The sequence below is a fragment of the Solea senegalensis genome, linkage group LG17 (genome assembly GCF_019176455.1).
Source record: "Solea senegalensis isolate Sse05_10M linkage group LG17, IFAPA_SoseM_1, whole genome shotgun sequence".
NCBI lineage: Eukaryota > Metazoa > Chordata > Actinopteri > Pleuronectiformes > Soleidae > Solea > Solea senegalensis.
In genome coordinates, this window is record NC_058037.1 from 14,439,260 (window position 1) to 14,464,817 (window position 25,558).

Sequence of the window (25,558 nt, forward strand, 5' to 3'; positions counted from 1 at the left end):
ACCCGGCATGGAGTTTGCATGTTCTCCAAGAATCCAATTAGTCAAATTGTTGCCAGTGTATCAACTATAATATATCTTCTCAAGTCTGGACAACAATAAATGAGCATATCAAAGGTTTATCCCATCTCTCGTCTGGATTACTGTAACCAATTGACTAAATCTCTGTCTCTTTCAACTTTGACTAAAATACAAGCCCGCCAAAGTCACAAACTTGTGGAAAGAAATGTCATCGATTAAACCCTCCAATATCAATCAAATGTGTTGAAATTGTAATTTCTGGAGCCCTGAGGAACATGGCCTAAAATAAAACGGGGTGCATCCCTCTGAGCACAGCCGCTGCTTAATTTGAGAATTCATGGCTTAATACTCTTGCTAAACATATGCAGACACCGACTGTAGAGCATCTTTGGCTGACAGCTTTCCAGAAATGTGTGCTGTTTTATTGTAAACCAGGAAGTGACTGTGCATATAGTCATTCGAAGTTGAAAATAACATTTTAAAATACAAACTTCCTCTGTGACTTTCAATCTACTATATGCCTAATATCCAATTCAGCCCAACAGACAGAGCTTTTAAAGTTAATGATAATTCTAAGAAATAAAGTGAACGTGGAATACATTTCCAAGCTGATTTAGGAATTTCCAGCAGAGCACCTCCACCACAAGTTGTGATATGGCTTTCACATCTTTCACATGAAATATTAGATGGCGGCAGCCAAGCCAAAGAAAATGTCCTCCTCCAGGGCCCAAATAATTATAAGCGTGCCATAACAGATCAAACATTATTTCCTTGACCTTGTCTCCAGCTTGAGGGACAGCACAGAGCTTTTTTGGCTGAAAAGCACAGGCAGCAAAAAGATCCCTCTGCTGGAGCTCAGGCTACTCAGTCCTGACGTTTACACAGGATTAGAGATTCATTCACCATTAAGTCAATGACCCTCTGCTGGCCAGGAGCAACACTTCTCTGGATGTTTGGATTCTGTGGTACAGCTTTTCAAACAGGGATTATTTAAGAGCATCAATCGACTGTTTTGGCTAAGTCTGGAAATTACTTTTTTTCCAAAAAAGAATCTCCACCACCGGGGGAAAATTGGATTTTCCTCTGACTTTTCATGCTCAATTTGGACGTAGAGTATTACATATTTCAGTAAACAATGTGTGTTTCAGCTGCACACAGATGGACTCCGGCCAGAAAAACCACATCTGAATCCATATTTTTTGGGGAAGTTATTGGAAGTCAATGAAAGCCAACATCACTTTGTATTTTCAGCCACAATGTCACTTTAAAGTTCTCAAAAAATCAAACAATCTTTTTTTAGTATTATTTATTTAGTTTAGATGAGAATCAAAGTGGAGCGGAGCTGAAGGTCTTGAGTGTTTTTGTTGAGTCACACGGTCTTTCCCGTCAGGTGTGAGCTCATCAACTCCTCAGGATGTAATGACTTAATTTCAGGAAATTCAGTCCGTAAAATCAATTGAGCATTTCCCTCTTAGAAAATGCGTGGTGTGTTTAGTTGAAAATGAGCCCTGTTATCCCATAATTTACACTGGACCCCAACAACCGACCTGAATGTGCTGCAGCTGGACCGTAAAGGCCTCGCAGGCCCCTGGAAAAGAGCTAAACTTGATCAACTGCTTTTACAGCTGGATTGAACATCCAGATTATAGGAATATTTGAGCACTTTTTTAATTTGTATAAATGTCAGACCGCTTGAGGATTTAGCACCAAACTTGTGTCAACAAGTCACGGTCTTATACAACCCAGCAGCTGGTGGTAATTTTGAAAGCAGTTAGTCAGGATACAAAATACGTTTAGAAAGGGGTGAAGTCTTCATTTAGTTGTCCATGTCTTTTCCGAATTATACCATGATGTTTTTAGGCCAGATTAGATTAGTTTGCTGTCAAAGTTGTGTTTTGTTCATACATACATTTGTCTGGTGTTAAAGTTAATTCATCAATGGTTAGAACCTGTTATCCTGGATTCAAAATCTACGGTCAAACACTTTTACAAATCCCGAAAACAAATTTACAAAAGGCACAGTTCTTGTTTGACATACAAACTGCAAAGACAAGGCTTGTGGAATGACATTAAACCTTTCATTTTATTTTATAGAATTAGCTAATACAGTGAACATTATGGCAATAGTTTCATATCGGAAGTAATAAAAAGCCGAAGTCAGTGGCTCTTATTTTGTAAGGCAGGTTGAAAGGAAGTGGTGCTATATAACATTAGCCAGTTGAAGAAAATGAAGAAAGAAAAAAACGTCCAGTTGGCTGGTAACTGTTTTTTTTTCATTTTGTAAATTTGTTTTAACTTTTGTTAATTTGTTTGGGGATTTGTAAAAGTATTTCTTGATTTGTAAAAGTGTTTGCACTTCCAGGCCACTGTACAAATTGGCTCCTGAACACCTGTCAATAGAAAAAATTTTGGTTTTTTTCTGAATTTAAAAAAACAGGAACAGTTTGTTATCTGAAGGTAATAGTTGTAATGTACACCTAAATGAGTAGAGACATGTGATTTTTGGCTTTATTCTGTGCCGTTATCTCTTCAGGAACCCTGCCCGACATCTATCCGCTAAATGTCAAAGCCCCTTTTATAAAGCTGTTCAGTGTACGATGTCACGATGTTGTGTATGTTCTGCATGTGGCTTCCATGACTCCATCATCACTTCAGCCACCTGTCAGCTGAGAGGCAACTGAATGAACTCGACTCGCAAAATAGCCCTCCCCCTCCTCTTGTTCGCTGGGGGATATGACAGATGCGTACTTTAATGTTGATGCTGATACATAGTTGTCACGTGGAGTTACGCCTATTCGGTGTTCAATACTGACAGGGAAAACTGCAGAGCCCTGTGGTGTTTCACGGCGAGCGATTTAGGAAAGGCGCAGTCTATTTCTTCCCCTCTCTCTCTTATTTTAAATGAGAGCTCTTTTTTTTGTGCCACCCCTTTAGAGTTGTGGTTTATTGTCAGGAAGGGGGTAGATTTATTTCCTCCATAAATTACACAGGTTTTCTGTTGCAGGACCCAGAGCATAATGTAATCCACACATGTGCACACATGTGCATTGTGAGGGCGTGGATGATGTTTGCTGCTCTGTTTTCTCCTCGCTCTTTGTTTAAAGGCACAATATGTAACATTTTCTCCATTAGAGCATCTGAAAAAACAATGCGAATGATGTTAGCCAAAACATTTCTGTCTTTAAATTCATATAAAACATCATATGAACATGTGAAACATCAGAGTGAGGAAGGAAATATTCCATACTACTACTTTGCCAGTGTGTTGTGTTGTTTTTTTCTTATTTTATTGCGTGTATTTGTCTCTAATGGATCACAGCGACTCATTGCCGTTCGCCGCATGTTTGACCACCAAAGCTCTCATCGTAAAACACAAACTCACCGGGGAACAAAACAAGACAGTTCCCATGATTACGCACTGCAGACATCATCAAGCTTCTTCTTTTGTTACTTGTTTTTATTTTTGATTGAAAGGCCCCTCGTGGCAATAATTACACACAGAAAAAAATCCCTTTATCAAGGGAAACAATTGTTTTTCAACTCTACGTTGATGAATGTCATGTTTTATACATCTTTTTTTTTAAACTATGATTTAGCAATAATTCAAACAGTGACTCACTCTGTACAAAGCGTTTATCCCTCTGTCTTCAGCGCTTGTTTCAGAATCTGCACAAAATTTATAACGTTTCCCAGTAATTATTGTAAAGAGAGCAACAGGCTTGATTGATGCTCCATATGAAACTGAATTGCGGAAGTTTTGCCAAGGTTTTTGGAATATCCTCTCTTTTTTTCCTTTTTTTTTCTCCTGCAAATTAGTTTTCCTCCCTGACCTTACCGAGTCGCCACTCGGCATCATGAGGCAGCTTCTGCAGGGAGGCATAACTGCCGCCAAAGGCCTCTAAATCCTCCATTTGATGGCTTGAGGATTCAGCAGGAGGATTTGAAAAGGAGATGACGAGAAGAAAATTGCACATCCCTAAGAAAACAAAAGCATTTCCTTTCCTGCATTGGGATGAAAAAGGGGGAAGAAGAAAAAAATAGAAACGCATACTAATTCATCATTGGGTTTTACAGCTCCTTGATGGTCCATAACTCACTCTGACCATGATTCCCTTTCCCCCCTTCTTACTGTCAAACTCACAATCCACTGCGCCACGTTTTAATGACCTTATTATAGGCAATTCTACACTGTCTAATAAAAGGTTTACACTTTGAACTGTGATCCATGGTATGACTAACATACTTTATAATATCTCGTGAATTATACCGTAATGGAATAATGGAGAAAAGACCCCAAAAGTAATTGAAATGGAGGGAATGAGTAAATCACACGGAGCCTGAAAAGACTCCACTTTGTTCTAAAATCCCCAAATTGTTGACTCTTGTCTTTTCATTCGGTCTGTTCCTCGTCTTATATAAACCCAGTGGATGGAGTTTTTTTTTTATCAAAGTTTCAAAAGCAAATAAGTGTAGCTGACAGACGTGACATATGAGTTCATGCTGTAACCTGTCTCGAGGCAACATTTAAGCTCCACTGCCATATGGCAACTCCATTTTGGATGCGCCGCTCCAGTGGATTCCTGAGAGTTGTCTGGTGCTGTCATTGTACGGACAGGAGAGTGAATCTTCCCCAGCCTCTATCCTTAAGTTATGGACAGTATGGAACTGACTGGATAGACGGGCAGAGCGGATAGATAGATAAATAAGTGATGGATATATAAATGTGTATATACATTATACACTATACGCTCTGCCTACAGGCTTCAGTATTTATATTTCTAAACCTCTGCAAAAGGTTGACTCGTAAATCAAATTCTGAAACAATGGTAGCATTTACAACTGCTTTTCGTAGAGATGAACTTCACTGGCAGTATCCTTTGGAAACTAGAGCCATAAATTTTATTACTATTAAATGTTTCTAAAGGGAGTTGACAAATAGTTGAATGGAGTTGACTTTCTCCTCCTGCTCTTGGCAAAGCTGCAAGGAGGAAAATTCCCTCTCTGAGAAGAAAAAAAGTGCACTCGCATTAGAACTGCCAATCCATTCATCTTGATGCTGTTTGAGTGTAATTTAAGCCTTTTTAAACCGCCTGCTGAAAATACAATGTGCTTTAAGGGCAGTTGCGAGCATTTTATGAGCACAATAAAATTGTCACTGCATATGGATTAGATGGATTTTGATATACGGGCGTGACGGTTCTCGTGTTCATGGGTGTTTACGGCCGAGTGTTAATGTCTGCTGCTTATGAGGAGTAAGTGGAGACTGAACTTAATCAGATTGAGCATTAATCATAATATCAGATTAAACCATGGCACTATTCCTGAATATGTATTCGGGATAGACATTGTTACTACGTAAAATCCAGATGTGGCACTTTAAAGCTTTAAATTTTGATGTACAGATTGGCCATTTGTTGAATCCCTATCCCACAAAAAGCCGGGTGCACTCATAGGGTATGTCCAGATTACCAGGATCAAATGTTACTAATTTCTCTGGGGGGTTGTCAGGGCTGTGTGTGCCCAAAGTGTGGTCACGCAAATATGTTTTCTGTTGCTTGTTGCTGTTGATGAGCAAAAAGGTACAAATGAGCATGTCATTTCAGAGAGCGGTCGCATTTACATGGAAGTCAAATGTGAGACATTTACTCTGTGATGCTGTTTTGAGGCTAGTGTTGCTAAAACGTAAGTAATGAATGAGAAGGTCTGGTCTGCAAATCATCTGACTGACCTATAGATTACAATAGCTACATATTACTCCCCAAGCTAAAGCGTAAATTCCTTGCCAACTCTATGGACCGGTTCAGTTCAGTATTTCCCATTTGGAATGGCACCAAAATAACCAGCCCCAAGTGTTCGATTTTTGGGTACCCTTCCCTTGGTATATAAGAGTAATGTTACTGTATTCTATGGGTGGAGCTACACCCATGACATTCAGCTGATTGGGCGCCAGAAGAGCATCACTCTCTTGTTTCTTCAATGCCCACGGTCTATTCTCATACAAGGCTTGACGTCTTGTGAAACAGCCACAAACCAAGCAGAACAAAACAAGCCACTGGATGTTCTCCATTGTTGTCTGCTGTGACATGTTCAATGTTGACGTTTGTTGTCAACAGCCATTGGGCACAGCCCACACCACGCCTACCAAGTAAAGATACTGTACTTAGTCAAACGCAAGCCTGACCGAGGGCTTTACCATTCCAAACCATAATGTACCACGATGGAAATGTGGCATATTTTTGCATTTTTATTGAAAACAATGTTCAATGACATGGCAGTAAGTATAAGGACAGTGATATGAGCTTTTTCTGCACTGCCCATGGGACATGTAGCTTGTAGAGTTTATACATAAGAACCTTTTTTTATATCTATATATTCAGTAAAATGTGTCATGATAGTTAGCTAGAGCTTACTGTCAAAAGGTGCTTTATAGTTTGAAGGAAATGGAAAGTCAAGCACACAAATTCTGCTCTAAACAATGTTTTTCTTTCATTGTAAAACACTTGATATTAGCCGTTTGCACACACCCATTTTTGAAGTAAATGTGAAACTGGTTTATTGCCAGCTTCATAAAAGTGTCATGACACATTTATACCTTGTCATAGCACGGTACTTGACAGTTATTTAACACATTGTACCATTCAGTCAGTCTTTTTTCCATCTTTTCTTTGATGGAAAGTAATTGAGCTACAGCTGTTTTTGACCCACAATCCTATACCAGAGTCTCAGAAAAAAAAAAAACGATTTAACCTCCCATAAGTCTTAAAGACATCCATGTGTGTAAATGATAGGGATGTTGCTCTGTATTAGCTTCAACTGTCAGGAAACAGTTTTTATGCTTACTTTTGTGTAAACACATTGGTTTGCTTGTTTGACAAAAATGCATATTTACTTGCAAGGTCACTGAAAGGACACATTCTCATAATTCATACCGAGCAAAGCATCGAGAATCTGGGAATAGCCTCCATGTTGTCCTGCCGTCAGCCCTGTACTCATCTAACCACAGGAAGATTTTGTGCAGACAGACTTTTCCTACCATGGCTTTGGGTCAGTGTGATTTATGCACATGTTTACTGATGTCTTTCAGATGGTTATTGTCTTCCACTATTAGTTCCCAGATGAATCACCAGTGGACAAATTGGGGGATGTCTCTGTGGATCTGTGATATTTATTGAGGTTACGCACCACTGTGGACCTCTACATTGGCTTCCCAATGCAGCAAGGGAAAAACAGATGGCCGGCGGTCATGGCATGTTTGGACATTGAAACACTCGGGTTTCATGGTGCTTTTTATGCTTTTCTGAACATTTGGTCTGCATCTTGTTCAGCGATTATGGCAGGTCTCCTTTTGTCCTTTTGGATGTTAAATACATATTGTCATAATGTTATTGTGAACTTTTGCAAGATTTTGGGATCCCCTCCTGTTCTGTGGGACTCTTGAATCATTCGATCTGTTGACCTGCCCTGCGAAATCATACATAACCTACTAGTGGTGATATACAACTTATGCACTGAAATTGCTTACTGTTTGGATAGAAATTCCTCATACCAAAGCAATTCACCATTTCTGAGTTTATACTGCAGTTTTTTTTTAATTCCCCGTTCTATTAGCCAGCTGGTAATACTCCAACATGTTTAATTTAACAGGGTAAAAATAAATGAACCGCAATGATTAAAGCAGATATGTAAATATTGTGTCATGCAATTCATGCAGCAGGGAGCCTCACTGATTAACTTTAAGTAGAGAATAATGAACTTGGCTCAAAGTTAAGATGACAATGGAACTATTCTATTAATGCATCTGTGCACACGCCTGCTGTGCAGTTGTCGCTTCATTTCTGTGCTGTACGTGTACGTAGGGTGAATACCGCTGCAGTCACAAAGCGTTTAACAAGTGCAAAACAAAGCTGGGACGATGTGGAAATATTCAATTTAAGATGAGCATTTTATGGGCAACATTTCAGTGGGTTTACAGTTCAGGAGTCAAACACGTGTGAGCGACTTGTTGGAAATTACCTGTTAAATAAATAAAACTCGACCGAGGCAGTTTTTTTCCTGTCTGTTATCTATTTATTACGTTGTCAGTCGGATTCTTAGTGGATGACTCCATAAAGCACGCAGTGATTTAGATACCATCAACCATCTACGACTACACCAGTATTCATCTTCACTATGACAGGCACTTGAAGTGTAGCATATGGTGGATGTGTTATCCCCTTAAAGGCACACCCTGATAGTGATTACTAACCTGTACAGCAAGGAAAAAAATGCATAGAATCGGAAAGGAACTCTAATCTACCTTTTTGGATACATGTGTTCAACTGTATCAGTCGTGGACATGATCTGCTGTTGTAGTAAATGCCTTCTATGATGTGGTTATTATTCAAAATAATTGTGTATTGCAATATGAAATGTGTGTCATAATGCCAGGTCTATACAAGATACTTTTGTCTTCCAGTCTTGTTCGAGGGACAGGCAGAACTACAAGTATGACCCTGACCAATCATTGTTCATGACACTGCACGAGTTCAAAGGTTATCGGGGGGGCGGAACAAGGAGTTGATGAAGTGCTTAGTGTCGTGTTAGTCCCTGGAAGAGATGTCAAATATGTTACATCACACATTCATTCTTCCGACGTTCAAAATCGGGCCTGAATTCGTGTAGTCTGTAGACACTACCAACCGACCTGTACCTAATAAAGTGAGAGAGAGTGTATATGCGTACATTTATTTAATGGTTTTCCTAAGTATGTGATTTATGTGACAGCAAGTACCACAGAGTAGTTTAAAGTGAAAACAAATGTGCAAGGAAAGCACACTAACTTAAATGGCTTGAAATGCTGATACTGGCTCTTGGTTCCAATCTTGAAAACATATGGAAACTCCTTTTGAAGCGCATTGGGAGCAACTGAGGTGGATGCAGAAATTCTCATTGTTTTCTTTTCGACCCCCAAGCCCCCTGTCCTCCAAATGAAAAGGTAAAACCTGAAACATCAGCTCACTTCATCATGCCCGGCTAAGTGAAGACTTCCTAATTCACCTACCACCTCTCAAACCCCCACAGAGCATCTCCTGTGTGGTTTCAAATGTTCCCAGTTACTTTCTCCCAATTAACTGCTGCAGAAGAGCCCGGAAACCCAGATAGCTGACCAGGTTATCTAAAAAACAGCCAGTGGTCTGTAACATGTAAGGCAAGTTTTTAATCAAAATGACTTATGTTTTAAAAGTGGGCAAGTGTTATTTCATTGTTATAGCTTCCTCTCTGGCTAAATTTAAACCAAAAGCCTGTGCCATTATATTGCGTAGCTGGGAGATGACCCTCTGGAGAGAAACACTACAGGCAAGAGGCCTGGATGTATTTATCTTTCAGTTTTTCACCTGTCTTCAGTTGCCGTTTCCTTTTTAAGTCGAGCAGCAGGGATTTACTGGGCTGCTTCCTTCCGGGACCCAATGGAATACAACATTAAACTGCAGGGAGGAGAGAAAACCTGTAGTGCACTAAAATAAAGTTATGTAAAAACCATTCTGCTCTTCCTGTAGTCTTCCCTCAACCTTGCAAGTATCCTCCAAGGGCCCGAGAACATTACAAGCCATTCAGTTTATATGAATGGGCACTAACAGACCTTTTCACCATTTTGATACGTCTAAATTCTGCAGGCATATCCTGTGGTCCAACAGGCACAGCCCTAGTTTCAATTTGCTGTCTCCCAGTGGGCCCCCTGTCTTCCTATTTCATGTGGAAATTGTGTAGAGTTTTTATCCCTCTGCACTCTCAGTTGCTTCAAAGCTGGGGATCATTGTTTTCCACCAGGGAGATGTACAAGCTAGCATTTTAATGTTTGGAGGAGATCAGCAAATCATTCACAGACAGCAAGGAAGGGTCTTGGAGTGAATGTCCCAACACTGCCTGTCCAACACTGACGTCTCCCCAGTCAGATCAGTCAAAGAATAAACAAATGACATATCACCGCTTAGCTGTAATTGAACAGAAGTCTGCAAAAGTCTTTGAAAGAGGAAGTAAAGCACCTGTATTTTTATTGGCGCAGGCTTGCCTTATACCACTCTATAAAGTTTGGAAGCTGCCGGGGGAATCATTTCTGATGATCTCTAGAACAGCAGTGTGCCTTACTTCACACAAATTAGGCCCGAAAGGATTGTATCTGGAAGAAATGTTTAAGAGTGATGTCAGTGAAAAGAGTTCATTTGATATGGCAATTAGGTCTAGTTATTTTATTTCATAAAAATTCTCTGCAGTGGCCCTTTGATGAGAAATAAGCCTCCTTTTACTTTGATATTCGTTATCCATAACAAATGTGCCTAAAGTGAACAGTCGGATAATTCTCTGAGCTGAAATGGAACTACCTAGCAGGGACTGTTTGGTACGGTATGGTACGTATTTACATTAGGAATAGTACCGAGATAACTGGCCTCAACCCCATTTTTCCTGGGGTACCAGAGTAAAGTACGGGTGGAGACGAGACCAACGAAAGTCAGCTCATTGGGCGACAGAAAAGCGTTTCTTCGACATCAGGAGTCTATTCTCATTGAAAACTCAACGTCTTGTTCAGGCAATCGGCCACAAACCGAGCTGCTGGATGTCCTCCATTGTTGTCTGTTGTGTCACGTTACCTGTCGTCAATCGTTGTCGGTACGTCAACGCTATGACAACCGTCAGGCACAGTGCACACTCCGCCTAGTAAGTAAAGATACTGTTCGAAAAGCAAGCCTGGCCAACTCAGTAACAAGTACAAACATCCACCAAGGATGTTTCTTGGTCTCTTACCAATATCTCCAGAAAATCTCATCAAAATCCTTTTACTTTTTGGGTTATGTGATTCAGACAGACGGACATTGTGGCCAAAAACAAACTCCTTGGTGAGGATAACGAATGGGGAGCCAATGTGATCCGTGCTTTCAACAAACTATTCAAAATGCACATGGACATTTTATCACGTTGGCTGCCGTTTACTGTAAAACAGCAGTGGAGGATCATGAAAGTGTGTATTAGCCAGTAATTTAGTTGCTGTTTGGCTGTCCAAACTCCCAAAGTCCAGGTTGCTAATGTGTGAAGGAATCGATTACTGCAGCAGCTACGGTTCACATCCTTCCCTGCTAACGTCACACACAGTACATGCCAACCCTAGAATACGTCTCTTCGTTCTACATCAACTATCTTCCCATTTTTGCAGATGTAGTAGTTTGTAGCGCTACTAAAGATTGAAAACAATAAAAACCAACTGTGGGATGTAGTAAAAAGCTGGCACTGATGGCCTGTGCTTATTTTATTACAGTACAGTCGCCTTTATTACATCTTTTATTAAGCAATCAAAGTTGTTTAATAGACAACATCATATTTGTTTTTTTCACACTTTGTTTTCTGATATCTGTTTTCTGTATCTGATTAGACTCGATGTGCAGTGACATATCTCAGTTCCCGGACTTAAGGCGAGCATCCAATGTTGTGCCCAGTTGTAGTAATCATATCTGCCACAGCTGCCACTAAATCAGAGATCATGAGGACAAATACATTCCTGGACGTGGACAGGCCACTGTGACAGCTTTTGCTGAGTGACGGAGCTGTTGCCAGTGCTGTAAAGGACATCTATTCGTAGACTGTTTTCATTTAGTAAAGATCGTTCCCATATGTACTTTTTCCGCCAAAAGTGGCCATTAGATCAAAATCAATTGGATTTTATGGTGATTTTATGAAACTTTGGTTACCAACGTGTAATAAAATGGACCAACAAGCTGCCAAAGACATACTGAAGGAGTCCAACAACTTTTAGGGATGACCACACGTCGTCTTATTACATACCATCCGTGTTTCCCTGCACATCCATGTCAGATCCTTTACAGCAATTAGCCTTGAACTAGGGAAGACGATCAGCTCTGGTTTCCCATCGCTGCATCCCTCGTCATCGTGGGGCACTTTGAATCTTTCCCCCTGCGTCCTAATTAAGACCTTAATGCTACCTCCCGTGGGGATGTGGATGCCCCGCTCCCACCCACCGCATTCCCCCCCTGTAGCCATCAAAACTGTTATGATAATAGGCAGCTTTGCACAGGTGCAAATTGCTTACATTTTGTCTACATTTGCTCTGAATCACGGGGCGATCATCAAAGCTTAACTCTTCCTGACTTGAGCTTTTGCTCACAAGTGGTCCGTTTTTTGAAGTAACACTTGTTACAGGAAATTGCAGTTACTCCCCCTGCTTCAGATCTTTGCCAACTGTGTTCCTGGTGCAATCAAGGCCGTCTGTAATCCGAACAATTTTCAAACCAATGTTTTCTTTTCAAAATTTAACCAACGACAGCGCTTTTCCGTGACAGTAATTTTGCCAGTCCAGGTAAAAGTGCAAATCCTGATGCTTGTTCCATTAAACCTCTCCTTGACCTTCACATATTGACTTGGAGTAATGCCACATAATGTGTATAAGCTACCCAGGGCAATTACAGAGACCTGGGATTGAAAGAGCACTGTTATTAGGATGTGCTTTCACATAGCAGCCTGCAGAGTTTGGCCACAGGCCAGGCTGGCAAATGGGACTGGCTCAGCGAGGAGAGTCGGGGGCCAAGCTTTGGGCCGTGGGGGATAATTAGACAGTTTTATCCCAGCTTGTTGATATAAATGTGGCTGGCTTAGCCCCCTACACCCTTGCTCTGTGGTAATGATCATGTCTAACAGGTGGCAGGCAAACAGAAGGGGGGCATGAAATGGATACCCCGCTTCCTGGCCGCGTCTCCTTTTTTGTTTTGTTTTGTTTTCCAGTCCAATCGGAGCTGCGTTTCTGCTCCATTGTGGTTGCGTTTGGGGTTGTTGATACCGGGGGAGGGTCGGATATTTGTCACCATCTCATCACATTCTAGCTAATCTCATCCTCCCCCGGGAAACTCGTAGTGAGAGCCAGCCTCACGGAGGGTGAAAGAAAACAAATCGATGTGTTTAATTCAAGTGTTTTTTTAGAGTCTGATGCAGAAGAAAGTTGACACTCCTCCCTTAAAAAAGAGACACTGTTCGTGAAAATGTTTACATATTTTCTCCCTCATGTAGTCTTTGGAACAGCCTGCTCTTATTTTCTGCTGTGTGACAGACGTGTTCATGAGGATACTTTAATCTAATAAAGAAAACATGTTTATGGAGGCATGGAAACGGTCTTTTTTACTCCCATTTTGCTTCCAAGCTGTATTTTGGAGTTGCAAATCTCTGGATTGAGTCATCTCTGACATCAGGGGCTGAGCACAGCTCTGCACATCCAAATCTCCTGTATCCTGTGCAAGGGGGGGCTGCACTGTTGAGGTATGCATGTGAAGAGGCATTGGAGACCACTCAACTCCAGGCTCCTGATTCACTGTCATATAATGGACCATTTGGGGCAAAAAGAACTAGAGAGAGAAAAAAAAATGAAGCATGTATTGAAATTTACTACCTTCCCAGAAATGTGCAGAACAGATCCCAACCAACAAGCTCATTTCATCTCCAACAAATGCCTTTTTAATTTGGACAACCTGACGTGCAGAGATGTGCGATTATCTGTATTTCTGTGCGGATGCATGATTTGTTGCTGGTCTGCCCTGTGACCAAGAGGGACATCCAATAAAACATCCAGAAGGCTGTCGATGCCCTGCGTGGCTTGGTTTGTGGTCACTCGTGTCCAGCTGATTGCGGAGGCAAGGCTCCAGATTTAGGAGCTTGATCCTCTCTGGCAAAGCTGCGATGCTGGATTGCACCTATAGCAAGTTGTTTTTAAAGCTAACCCTAATCTTTCATCAGAGGCTTTAAAGTCAAACCCCTGGCTTTAAATAGAGTTGAAACAACAAGTTTTTATGATTGCAAATTTTTAAAAGATTTAGCTTTTTTTGTTCCCCCTCCTATGTGGTTTGGCACTGCCAAATGAAAACCGATTTAGGGTGTTTTGTGGGGGGAGTTGAGTTGTGACGTTCAGGGTTGCATCTCCGCCTGTTGGTGGTGAGGATTTTTCTTGTATTTTTTTAAGAATTACCATGCCTGTGTGCTCAAATATGAGGCGTGAGTGATGGCGTACGGATGAAGTAATGTGGTGAAAAGCAGTCGGAGGGTGAAGACATAACAGCTAATGTTGGCTGCCCACTGGTGGAGACATCACCTCACACTGGTGATACTCGGGGCTTCGCAACCCAACGCTGTATTTGTTTGATTGCACGCCACAGCTGACAGTAAGTCATCCACCTCTTTGGAGAGTTCGTGACGGAGGCTCGCATTTATAGTCCACAACTCAGAGCTGTATTTTTAGCGTCACGCTGCAAAACAAAACTGGAACCTCTCCCGCGGCAAGTCGCCTTTCTGACAGAATCTCTCCCTCTCGCTGGTGTGTGTTCTGCCTCCTGAAAGGATCTTGGCTCATTTTGTCGGTGGCGGAGCTGGTTCACCGGCTTCAGGTCACGCCGGCCCGCTGAGAAGCTCCATTGCATTGCACATTGAGCATCCTGTCTAACATTTATGTTTTGAAGCATTGAAGTTAAGTGATGCAAACAAACGCCGGGGATCGCGCCGAGGATATTTTTGTATGAGGTGAAGATTGTATTTCAAAGCCTTATGTAAATAAGGTTTATAATGGGGTTTTTGTGTTCCCTGAAACCCAAGGTTGTTATTTAAAAGTAGGAAATCTCTGGTTTTGGCTTTTTATGTATGTTATTAGTGAGTAGGGCTGAATGATTTTGGAATAAAATCAAGCCTCAGTTTTAATATTTACGGTTACAGATTTAAAACGAGATGGAGTGCTACCACACAAGATACTGAAACCTTGGTTATGCTATATATCAGTTTGTATTTATATTAATTTATGTTGCAAATTAAGTTTACTATAATAGCTATGAAATATAACAATTATATACATTATAAATTATATGCAGCATATTACATATCCAAATTCTTGACTAGAATACGGTGACAGGGTGTGTGAAATGTGCAAGAATTGTAACCCGCATATGACCCACAGCCCCGAGGACGCTATCTGTCCAAATTCGGGGTTACAATTCCATCAAACTTTTTTTTATTTATTTTAACATACAGTGCAAGTATTTAATTTTCTTTAAATTGCCATAAAAATCAAAAATAGACCGTTAAGTTAGCTTTTTTTCGATTTCAAAAGAATAACCTGCTAGCTTCTTCTTCATCTCTGTGTACAGAGATTAACAATTGACAGTTTTTATGACGCTGCCTCTCCATATATAACTTATATAATTTTTTGCACTTTCATTGATATTAATTGTACGTATATGGGCTTTGTGTCATGACACAACTCAGTGGTAAAGTGATAAAGACACAGAAACAACATATTTGAGGGTTGCACACACTCGCAAGCCTGTTTGTAGCCAACTGTTGATGAAGGACAGTGTCCAGTGAGCTACTCTGGCATTTTGAATACAACAGTGTGTAGGGTGTGGCAGTTAATTAAAGGCTAAGTTTAATCAGATAAGAGCATAACATTAACAGTTTCACACGTAATACAGTTTTCTTTTTCCGACCCGTTTCGTAATGTGCTTGTTTTTTTCCAGGGCAGAAACATCTCTGACTCAATGGTGACAAATATCGTTCCCATTAGGGCGACAAACCAGAGGTCTAAATTTGTCTCTTTGTCTTTTCACTCTGAATCCTCTCCAGAAGCTCTGACGTCTTCGTCTGGAGCTGCTGGCAAGACGTTTATTTTTAGCACCGTGGCACAAACTTTTCAAACACACACACACGCGCATCCTTTTACCTGTTTGTACATCCAAACATCGTCATGATACAGGATGCAGCTGAAGGATTTCAATAAAATGTCGACAGTAATAGTGATTTTTGTTTTTGTCCGACTTACTGTATGTGGTCGACCAGTGCAAAAGGATTTGCGATATAACTTTTTAAGTGAAATTTCAGTTAAATATTTACTTTGTTTTAGATTTTAAACAAGATGTAACTACGTTTTAAAAGTAAGACAGGAATTATTTGCCGTACAGTGCAGTACTTTTTGCCCTCATAAACCAGAATTATATGTTGGTTTTGGGCTTTTTTGAGTCGTATTAAAACACAACTGAAGACTTGACTGATGACATAGTTTTTTAAATTGATTGATGTGGGTTTTTTTTTCCTATTATGTGAAATGCACAGTTTAACTGAGACATTATTCGCCCATAATCACCTGTTTTTCTTATGGTTTGTGTTTTATTCATTATCCCAGTTTTTTTTTTAGGTTTAATACTAAGAATGCATGATATTATCGGCACAATATTGGCTTTAAAATGCATTATCAGATATTGGCAAAATAGCCAGGATCTGTCGATATGACTAATGAGTACAGTAGGCTAAATAAGTTGGCTTCTTGACAACTATTGTTTTTCTTTATTTTACTCAATGAAGTAAATTAATATCCACATGCTGTTGCAACATGAGTATGAAAAATATCTTAATTTCACTACAGAAAAGACTCAAGCACTCCCAATATATCGGCATATCAGATGTCGGCAAAAAAGTCCGATAATTGAAATGATTTCATTTCCTGAACTAACCTACTTTAGAGTATAGCTGATAATGTGTCAAGGCCCATCGACGCAGCTGTCGCCGTCCTCAGCGATGCCTCGCCTCGCCCCGTGTGTTCATTTAAAAACCGCCCTGTGCTGTTGACTCACGTGTGCCTAAAATACAGCACAGTGGCGTGTCCGCTTTGGGGAAAACAGCTCCTTGTGGAGAGGCTCTATTATTATTACGGGCCATTATTATACTTCATCAAAATCTAAAAGGCCGAGCTGGGGATGTTGTTTCATCCACTCAGGGAGCGAGAATCACCGTTGCCTTTGGCCAAAAGGAGGTTAACAAAGACAGGAAGATAAAATAATACATCCATCACATTCTGAGATGCCGGGGGCCAAGTTCATGTCAAATCCATAACAAGCAAAGTATCCTCGACCCAGCTCATTTCCCCCCACACACGTCACACGCTGCTGGAAATCTGCGTAGAGGATGTATTGATCTTACTGGTGCTTCCTTTCTCACAAGCTCACAAACAGAGCCGCTGTATCACAGGCAGTGCCGCAAAACAACCTCCCCCGCCTCGCGGCCCCATAAAACAAAATAATAAACTCACCGCTTGCCAAAATAATCCAAGCACCTTTTGTGTGTGTGTATGTGTGTGTGTCTGCTTTTGTGTGTGGGTCCAGCAGCCTGTGCTAATGCACTGTTATTTGCTTCCTTTCACTTCAGGGGATGAAAATAGCCGGTGTGTGTGTATGTGCAGTACGTGTGTTAGAGGTGAGGTGCGTCACAAATGAAGTGGCCTTTACTTTTAATGTAGATGCTGATGGACAGGTTTTCATTTGATTTACACAAGTAGGTTTTCTTGTACTTTTTTAGAGTAATTTTCAGCACACAAGATGCGGTGGACCCTGTTGAAACTGAAGGAATTTCAGGGGTTTTGAGGCTTTTTTCCATACCCTGAAACCCACTCATTTTTAAAATTTGTACTTTTACTTCACTTAACTTTTGTATTTTTTTTTTTGGAAGTACTGTACTTTGCTACATTTTAAATTACAGCCAAAAAATGCTGGTCTGATTAAAAAAAAAAAAGATAAAAATAAATGAATCACACGCCGTAAACCTTGGTAGGGAATGATGAGGACAGGTGAATTGGTGTTAAGTGAGAACGTTAATGCATTTTTGACCTTTGACCCATTTTGACCGACATTATGTGGTAACATCCTTTATTTTATCAGCCCTTTAATTTGCCTTTTAAATGAAAAGCAATTGATGTGAGATTTTGTGTCCCCTTGTGTCCTTTTTGTACGTCACAAGAAAGAAGTAACTAACTCTGAGTACATTTCTACACCAGTACTTTTACTTGTAAAGTAAAACAAATGTGATCAAAATAGTTGCACTTTTACTTGAGTTGAATATTTCAGTACTCTTTCCACCTCTGGTCCTAATGAACAAACTAAAGATTGCATTAGCAGCAATTATTGAGGAACTGGAGAAGCTGGAACTAATGCTATTTATTAAATAATCTGTCATCTTCCATTACTGATCATTAACTACATTGTCATCAGTGGATTATAGAAGATGAAATCCAGAATAAACTGTAAAAAAATTTATTTCCGAATGTATATTATGTATAATGTATATACAATAAACTATAGTGTTGCCGTAACCTTTTCTGTAGTCCTTGGCCATTATCACGTATTTTGTTCTCCTGGAATCAGTCAAACTTCCTCCTGGTGATTATGATTGTCCTAAGGAAGACGGCATGTTGTTTACTGCTCCTGATTATTACCTTGTTTGTCCAGCCTCCAGCTGCAAGCACCGCCGATGCCAAGAAGATCCCAATCTCAGAGTTATTAACGTACTGTATTGGTCATCGACGGGGAGACATGGGAAGTCGGAGCAGAGTGCATAAGGTCACGACCAGTCATCTCTGGATTCCTCAACAACACTGAGTGAGTATTTAACCGTCATTAATTAAAGGGGGAAACATTTACTGTGAAAGTGAAACAGTATAATGTTTTCTTCTATTACGTTTAATGTCATTGTCATCCTAATAGATACATAATTTAATCGAATGAAGCCATGAAAAGTTTCCAAGACATGACAAAAATAAACCTTTTTATTTATTTCTCCCCACTGAAATGTGGAGTCACGGAAATTATGAGAAAAGGTGACTCCTAGTGGTTGTAAAGAGTCACTGCATCTCACAGATGTAGAGTGTTTGTCACAGGTTTGTCACACAATATCTCATTTATGTTTAAAAATCTAAATATTGGAAATAAATCGATTACATTTACTGAAAACTATTTAAGTGTGATTCTGCGGTACTTTATTTGAATACCACTCTATGATTCATTCTGCTTTTCGCTATATTTAATTTATTGTGAGGCTGTAGTGGTTTTTATATACTTTTATACCGCGTGTCCAAAACAAATATGCATCGTATATCACATCACAGTACATTTTTCTGCCATAAGCTAAGGCCAGTTGAGAAACACTGTACATCGAGCAGTAAAACATGAGCAGCTATAGAACAATAAAACTCTCTATAAAGTATGAAAATAATTTATAATACTTTTTTTTATATCTAATTTTGGAGTGTTGTAAAAGCATGTATAAAGTATAAAAAATGTACCAAACATCATTGGGTCATATTTTTCTCGTGGCCAAAATATCACGTCACGTCGAAGCGTCTGAAATTGGAAAACACTCTTGATTACAGTCACAGAGAGCTGCTGAAACACGACTCGCACAGCCGTGGTAAGGAGAGGGGAAAAGGGAGATTTAAAGGGTGAGTAAAAGTGTTTGCTGACTGAGAGACTTTTCCCTCTCCCCCTCTCTATTTCTCTGCACAGCTGTCACTGTGACACCTGACTGCAGCGAGGAAAAACTAGCTGAAATTCTCATCCTCTGGATGCCTGAATCTGCCAGAAACACATGAGCAATTCAAAAACCCCACTTTCACTCTGCATGTTTAATACAAATACAAAGTGCTTTTGTTTGCCAACAGCATCACTGTGAGCGTTTAACAGCAGCCAGGTCCAGTTCTGACTCAACCTTTCCACCTCTCTGCTCCTCTGAGCACATCACTTTTAATGTGCTCGGGGCCGTTCGCTAAGTGAAGCCCGAAGCCCCCGCGCTGCTCTGCAGAAGGTGGAGGCAGCTGTGTGTGGCCCTCTGTCCTTGCTGGGTTTAATTATCCTGCCACATGGGGCAGACTCAGGCAGGCAGCGGATGGCTGTGAGGAGAGAGAGTCGGGGAATTTGTTGTAATCGTAGATCGTATTCAAAATATGGACACGGTGGTACAAGGTTCTTCTGAAGTCAACCAGGAAAAAAAGAATAGTCTATGAGAAAATGAGCCTCTACTACTCACTTGATTTCACATATTTCTGAGGAGTTAATATCTCGATCACTAGTTTCAGGTCTTTCTCAGTAGAACGTGATGCCAGTTTTGTAAACTATGTTCCCATTTAGAGGAAAATAGATGGTAAATACAGCACATACCAGAGGTGGGAGGTGACTTGAGTCGCAGATTTGAGGACTTGCTTGGTAAAATCACTCAAAATGACTTCACTTATGGAATATTTACATTTGCTCAAATAATTCATTCTCTTTTTTGTAGAAACAGTTCAGGTGCATGGGATTATAAAGCTGTCCTTGCATTTTATAATACTGCGTAATTCTGCGTTTTTTTTACTGATAAAACTCATACAGTTCAAACTGTCTTTTTTAGCATATTTAAATGTGGAATATCTGGGAAATCATCTTCTATTTTGAATTGACTTGCTTGATTCTTTGAAGGTTAAGACTTGAGACTTGCATATGTGTGACTTTGCCCCATCTGTCCTTCAGTGGAGCTAGTTTTGACGCTGTATGAGTCCTAATAATACATTAGAATAAAACATTTACTTGAAAGTAAATTAAGATTATAATAATAATAGAAACTTTTCAGCTTTTATTTCCTTGAACCAGCCGTTATCAAGCTTAACACCACCTGATTTCACTTCTGAAAGTCTTCCGCGTCCCACCAAAACCTAAACAAACCACAACTCTAATCAACACATGTTTTTCCTTTGTCCACCTGAAAAGCCACAGCTCCATCATGTTCAGTCCAGCATATAATTAAGTGTACGATTAAATATGATCCCCCCTCACTTATTTTGGATGTGTTCCAGTGTGAATGTGGGAAGGTCAACACCTGTTATAGCAAGTGCATTGGCAGTTAATAAAAAGTAAGATTAAAAAAAAAGAATAGTACATTCTAATTCTTCTTAAAATTGCTTTGGTTATTTGATTCTTCATTATAAAATAGTAAGTAAAAAATATTTTATTTTTAATGGTTTCACCTAATGCCTCACTGCCCAGCTGCAGTATCATCATGTCCCACCAGGGTGCTGCAAACTACAGGGATATAAATTCTACTTTTAGTTACTTGCCCTAACATCTACATTATGGTGCTCCTGCCTTTGAAAATCCCCATTAAGTTTGTGTTTTAAAATGTTTCCTCTATACACTGGACTCAGATATTTCATAAGTATTTCACATATTTAAAGGCATATAATTGTTTGTTGTTATGTATGCAACTTAAAACTGTCTGAATAAGAAGCAACTTTATTAAAAACGACGACTGAGAGGCTCAGTCACTTGAACAGGAAGTGAGCTGAAGCTCACTGCTCCCGGTCTCAGCAGTTACATACTGTGCTTTTAGATGCCATTATTAAAAAGCAGAGTCATTTAAGCCCAGGTTTTCATGGATATTCTAACCCGCTGTAATCTGCAGCCTTTGAGTGACTTGTTGCTTAAATGAAGCAAGTAGCAAGTCATTTCCCTTTCTAATGAGCTGTAATAATTCTTAAAAAAAAAAAAAGCAGGACCAGTACAGTGAGTGTCCTGCTCTAAGACCACTTCAATTCTCTCCGTCTCTCACACACACACACACACACACACTCTGTACTTGACTGCATCTGCTGCAGCAGAATCCCCTCGGCTATCAGGTTACAGCCTGCCTGGCCCGCGGCCTGCATTAGTGGCAGAGCAGAACTGTGAACAGGGAATATCAGATGCTGTAATATGGAAATTCCTCTGTAATGCAGAGGCTGCGGGATTGTACGATTACTTAATTCATTTAGTTGAGTAAACGTTACTGTTCTTCCAAAGCACGCGGGGGGTTGTATGAGGGAGTAGAACTGGAGTCACCGACTGTCATGGCGTCGCGTGTGTTACGGGTAGACGGACGCACAAATGGGGAGCCTCGGTAACAACAGGTTGAGGGTTTTTTTGAGGCTCCAGTTTCATGCACCCGGGGAAACAAACCATTAAGGAAGAACGCCGAGCCCACCGGGCCCACACTCTGCCCCCCAACCCCCCCGAGTAGCCACATGACCGATCGCAGACGCTGATTTGTGGCCCCTGACACTTTAATTCATCGGAAAACATAAGTCAGGACCCGGGAGTTAAGTAAGTCCATTAACACGGTGCAGAGGTAATGCTTTCCAGTGTGATGCCAGTGTCGCCACCCAGTGTGTTCAGAACAGAACCCACTTATTTCACTGTGAGGAAACATCTCCAGGAATTTGACAAATTGACAAATTAATTAAGTTACGGATGGGGGGATACCATTCTTTTCATTCCAATACCCATATAAAAAACACGATACCGATAAAACAATACCAATATTAGTCCATTTATGAAAGTATGAAGCTGTTAACACATTTGTGCCGATTCATTTCAAAGATATTATTGTCCAACTGTTTAACAGATGTTGTTCTCCCAGAACGAAGGAGAAATAAACAGGCCAAACATGACTCGCTAAAATGCTTTTGCTGATTTTTATTTACATTGTATTTACAGTTCTGGGTCAATTTAGCTCACATTATGAAGGAAAATAGATTTGAAAAGTTTTACAAAAACTACAGGTGCCATTAATAAAGACACAGTACAAGAAACTTCACTTTGGAATAACAAATCATACACAAAATGACGTAAAAGAAACATTTATTGAACAACGCTTATGCTCCATCTCTCCAATCTGCAGTTCTCGTAGATATTTATAATACAAAATAATGTACAAAATTACAAAAAAAGTGAGTTTATTGAATTTCCTCACACTGAGTGCATTAATAGTTTGTTTAAAGTGTGAAAAACCCATAACTCCCACTCTTATGCCCCAAACAGTGCTAGAAAAAATAACAAACCGATTTATTACATAAAGTGAGAAACAAAGAATGTGATATTTTTGCTCTCGTATATAGTAAATTTCACATTTATGATGTGAAATAAATCCCCCAGATGTTGAATAATACTGTATTTATCACTTTGAGGAGTAAAGACGCCGTTCATTTTTTAACTTTTCAGACGGAAAAAGCATCAGTTTGGAGATATATAGCTAACAAGAGAATAATTAGATTTTTTTTTTTCTCCTTCGCAACGAAACCTCAGTTGTTATAACTTTTATATTTCACTGCCTGATGAAAGTCGGTGAGTTTTTAAAGGAAACTGTGTGTTGACAGTTTGCAGGAACTCCACGTTTTTCCTTTCACTGTAAAACTGAGTGATGAAGATGTGATGAAGATCTTCTGGGTGCAGATTTTTCAACACACGAAAAATGAAGTCAAATTTCATCAGCTGCTGCCGCGTTCACTGGATCCATCGTTCCTCCCTGAAGGCGTCTCTTCCAAAATGATTTCATTGTTCTCTAATCCATTAAATGGAGCTGCGATGTCAGCTGAGCTGTAAATGACTCAAAACACAGCTGCTGGGGAGGGAGTGGAAAAGCAAAAGCCAAATTCAACTCCTGCAAAATATGGAAAAAAGGTGGAGTCAACAAAGGAGGAGAGAGAGAAAAAAAAAGCAGTGAAAACTATCTGACAGATTGGATATAATGCTCCGCAATGTGGAGCAGAATTATTAATATGTGACGTGAGGCCTGTTAAATCTATCATTCCATTATTCTAACAGGAATCCAAAGCACATTCACAGCCTCCAGCTCAGCAGCCAGTGAGTCCGAGCTGTTGTTTTAACAGTTTAAAATCACTTTATCTTCCATTTTAAGACGGGGGGACATGTTATTGTACTCTGCTGTAAAAAAAAAAACAAAAAAAAACTTTACAGTGCCACCTCATGGACACTCTGTAGATTCTCTGCATAATAATAATAATAAGACACACGTTCAAGACATTCGCGGCTGTAATTGTGTTTATTAATATGACTCTTTATTCAATTAATCATCAGATTTTATACATACAATAAAATACCCCAATACAATTAGCAACTAAATAGATAAAATGTGAATAGAACGTTGTTTGTAATTCCTTCACTGCCACAATTTAAGATTAAAAATGAAATATTAAAGAAGCACAAAATAAATGATTAAGGGAATACTGTGCATGTACATATTTGTAATTAAAATTATGTAATCAGGTCAAGTCAACTTTATTTCTAGAGCCCATTGAACAAAGTGCTTTACAGAGTTAAAGGAACAGCAACAAGGTATAAAAACATTAAAACAATAAAAACATGAAAATAAATAAAAAATAGTGTGTTCACTATAGTGTAAATAAACATAAGAAGTGTTTTTATCTGTTTTGCTTTTTTGCACCTGGTTGTTCTCCCAGTTATTAAAAATAAAGTTTATAATGTTATATTATTATATATGAACATTGCAAATAATGGTGCGTATGATTTTAACTGTTTACAGTAGTGGGGACTGGAGTATAAGCAGTAGCTGTATATGAAATCCACATCAACAACATAAATTTAAAAAAAAGTTAGGTTGTTTATAATGTGTCGGCATCAATGTTTAGTTTTTTTAACCAAATATCAATAAATTCAAATGAATTAAGTCTAATTTCTTGGCTGTAAACTCAACTTTTGTCAGGGCTTCAAATTTGTGTCACATTTTCTTTTTCTGATTATCCAGTGGCCTTTTAAAATGTCATAACGTTGTCATAAAGTATTGCAGTATAATCAGCGGAACTCTGACGTGACTGTAACTCTAGAATTATAACTTCTACAACTGCTTCCAAAAGTGCTTGCAATCATCGCCTAAAAAATGTAAAAAAAAAAAAACAATAACAAATGCGATAAAATTGGGCATTTTCATGCCTTGATTTACTCAGCCAGATGAATTGTGTTAAGGAAAACTTAAATTCATCTAAACACTGTTGTTTTCGCAGCTGTGGCCAAATGAAAAAGCATCTAAAAGATTATAACTTGAAGTGTGTTCCTCCGTGGTCGTATTCTGTTGCCCTGGCCGTGAGCCTGTTGCTCAAGATAATGAACTTTTTGTGAGAGAAATAGATTTCATTATATGGGATATTTGCCTCAGAAATGTGGCCTGCCTGCCTGCAGCATTTCATAAAATTGAAATAGTGTGTCGACAGAAGACGTTATAAATCGAATTAAGGTTTCCCTGTGAAAGTGGATTTCAAAAAAGCGTCAGAAACTAAAGTCCTTCGGGCAGAATGTTCACCTTCAGTCTGAGTGTTGTGGCTCAGACTGGGAGGTTGTGGGGTCTCGAGACAGCACATGAGGGCACAGGAACCTTGGAGGTCCTGGTTTCACACACATGCACACACACATGTCGGCTCCTGCGTTGCTACGACTGGAGTTTGTCACTCACAGATTTATGTCCGTCTCTATTAAAGCGTCTTTACAAGCCCACTGAGAATCCTGGAGACCAGAGGCAGAGGAGAGTGGGGGAAACCCAAGGCGAGGCGTGCGATGAAGTGAGGGACACCGGGAACAAAAGCACAGTTTATTAATGTCTGTGCTGTGAGAGTGAGAGTGTGCGTCACTGGCAGCTCAACATAAAGTTTCGGATTCTCTACGTGTGACCGTTCATTCGCGACGGAACTAAACAGTGTGTCTTTAACAGCCTTTTTATATTTATATACATAGCTGGGTCAGCTCTACAGAGGCGGCCATTTTGGACCACCTTGCGTTTACAGTAGCCCACAATAGACAAACTAAGTGGAGGTTTGATGCTCACTGAGAGAGGGAAGAATGAGGTGAGGGAATATTTAGCTGCAACTTTTTGTGCACTATACCTTTTT

The 25,558-nt window shown here is 39.8% G+C and overlaps 1 long non-coding RNA gene across 1 annotated transcript in view; it reads left to right on the top strand.

Moving 5' to 3' along the window:
* Window positions 1-18,319: 18,319 nt before the first annotated feature.
* The window catches only part of LOC122784592, a 38,336-nt gene continuing 31,097 nt past the window's right edge, over window positions 18,320-25,558 (top strand). The window contains exon 1 of the long non-coding RNA XR_006362184.1: window positions 18,320-18,455. This is a non-coding gene — a long non-coding RNA (uncharacterized LOC122784592). The remainder of the gene's footprint in view (window positions 18,456-25,558) is intronic.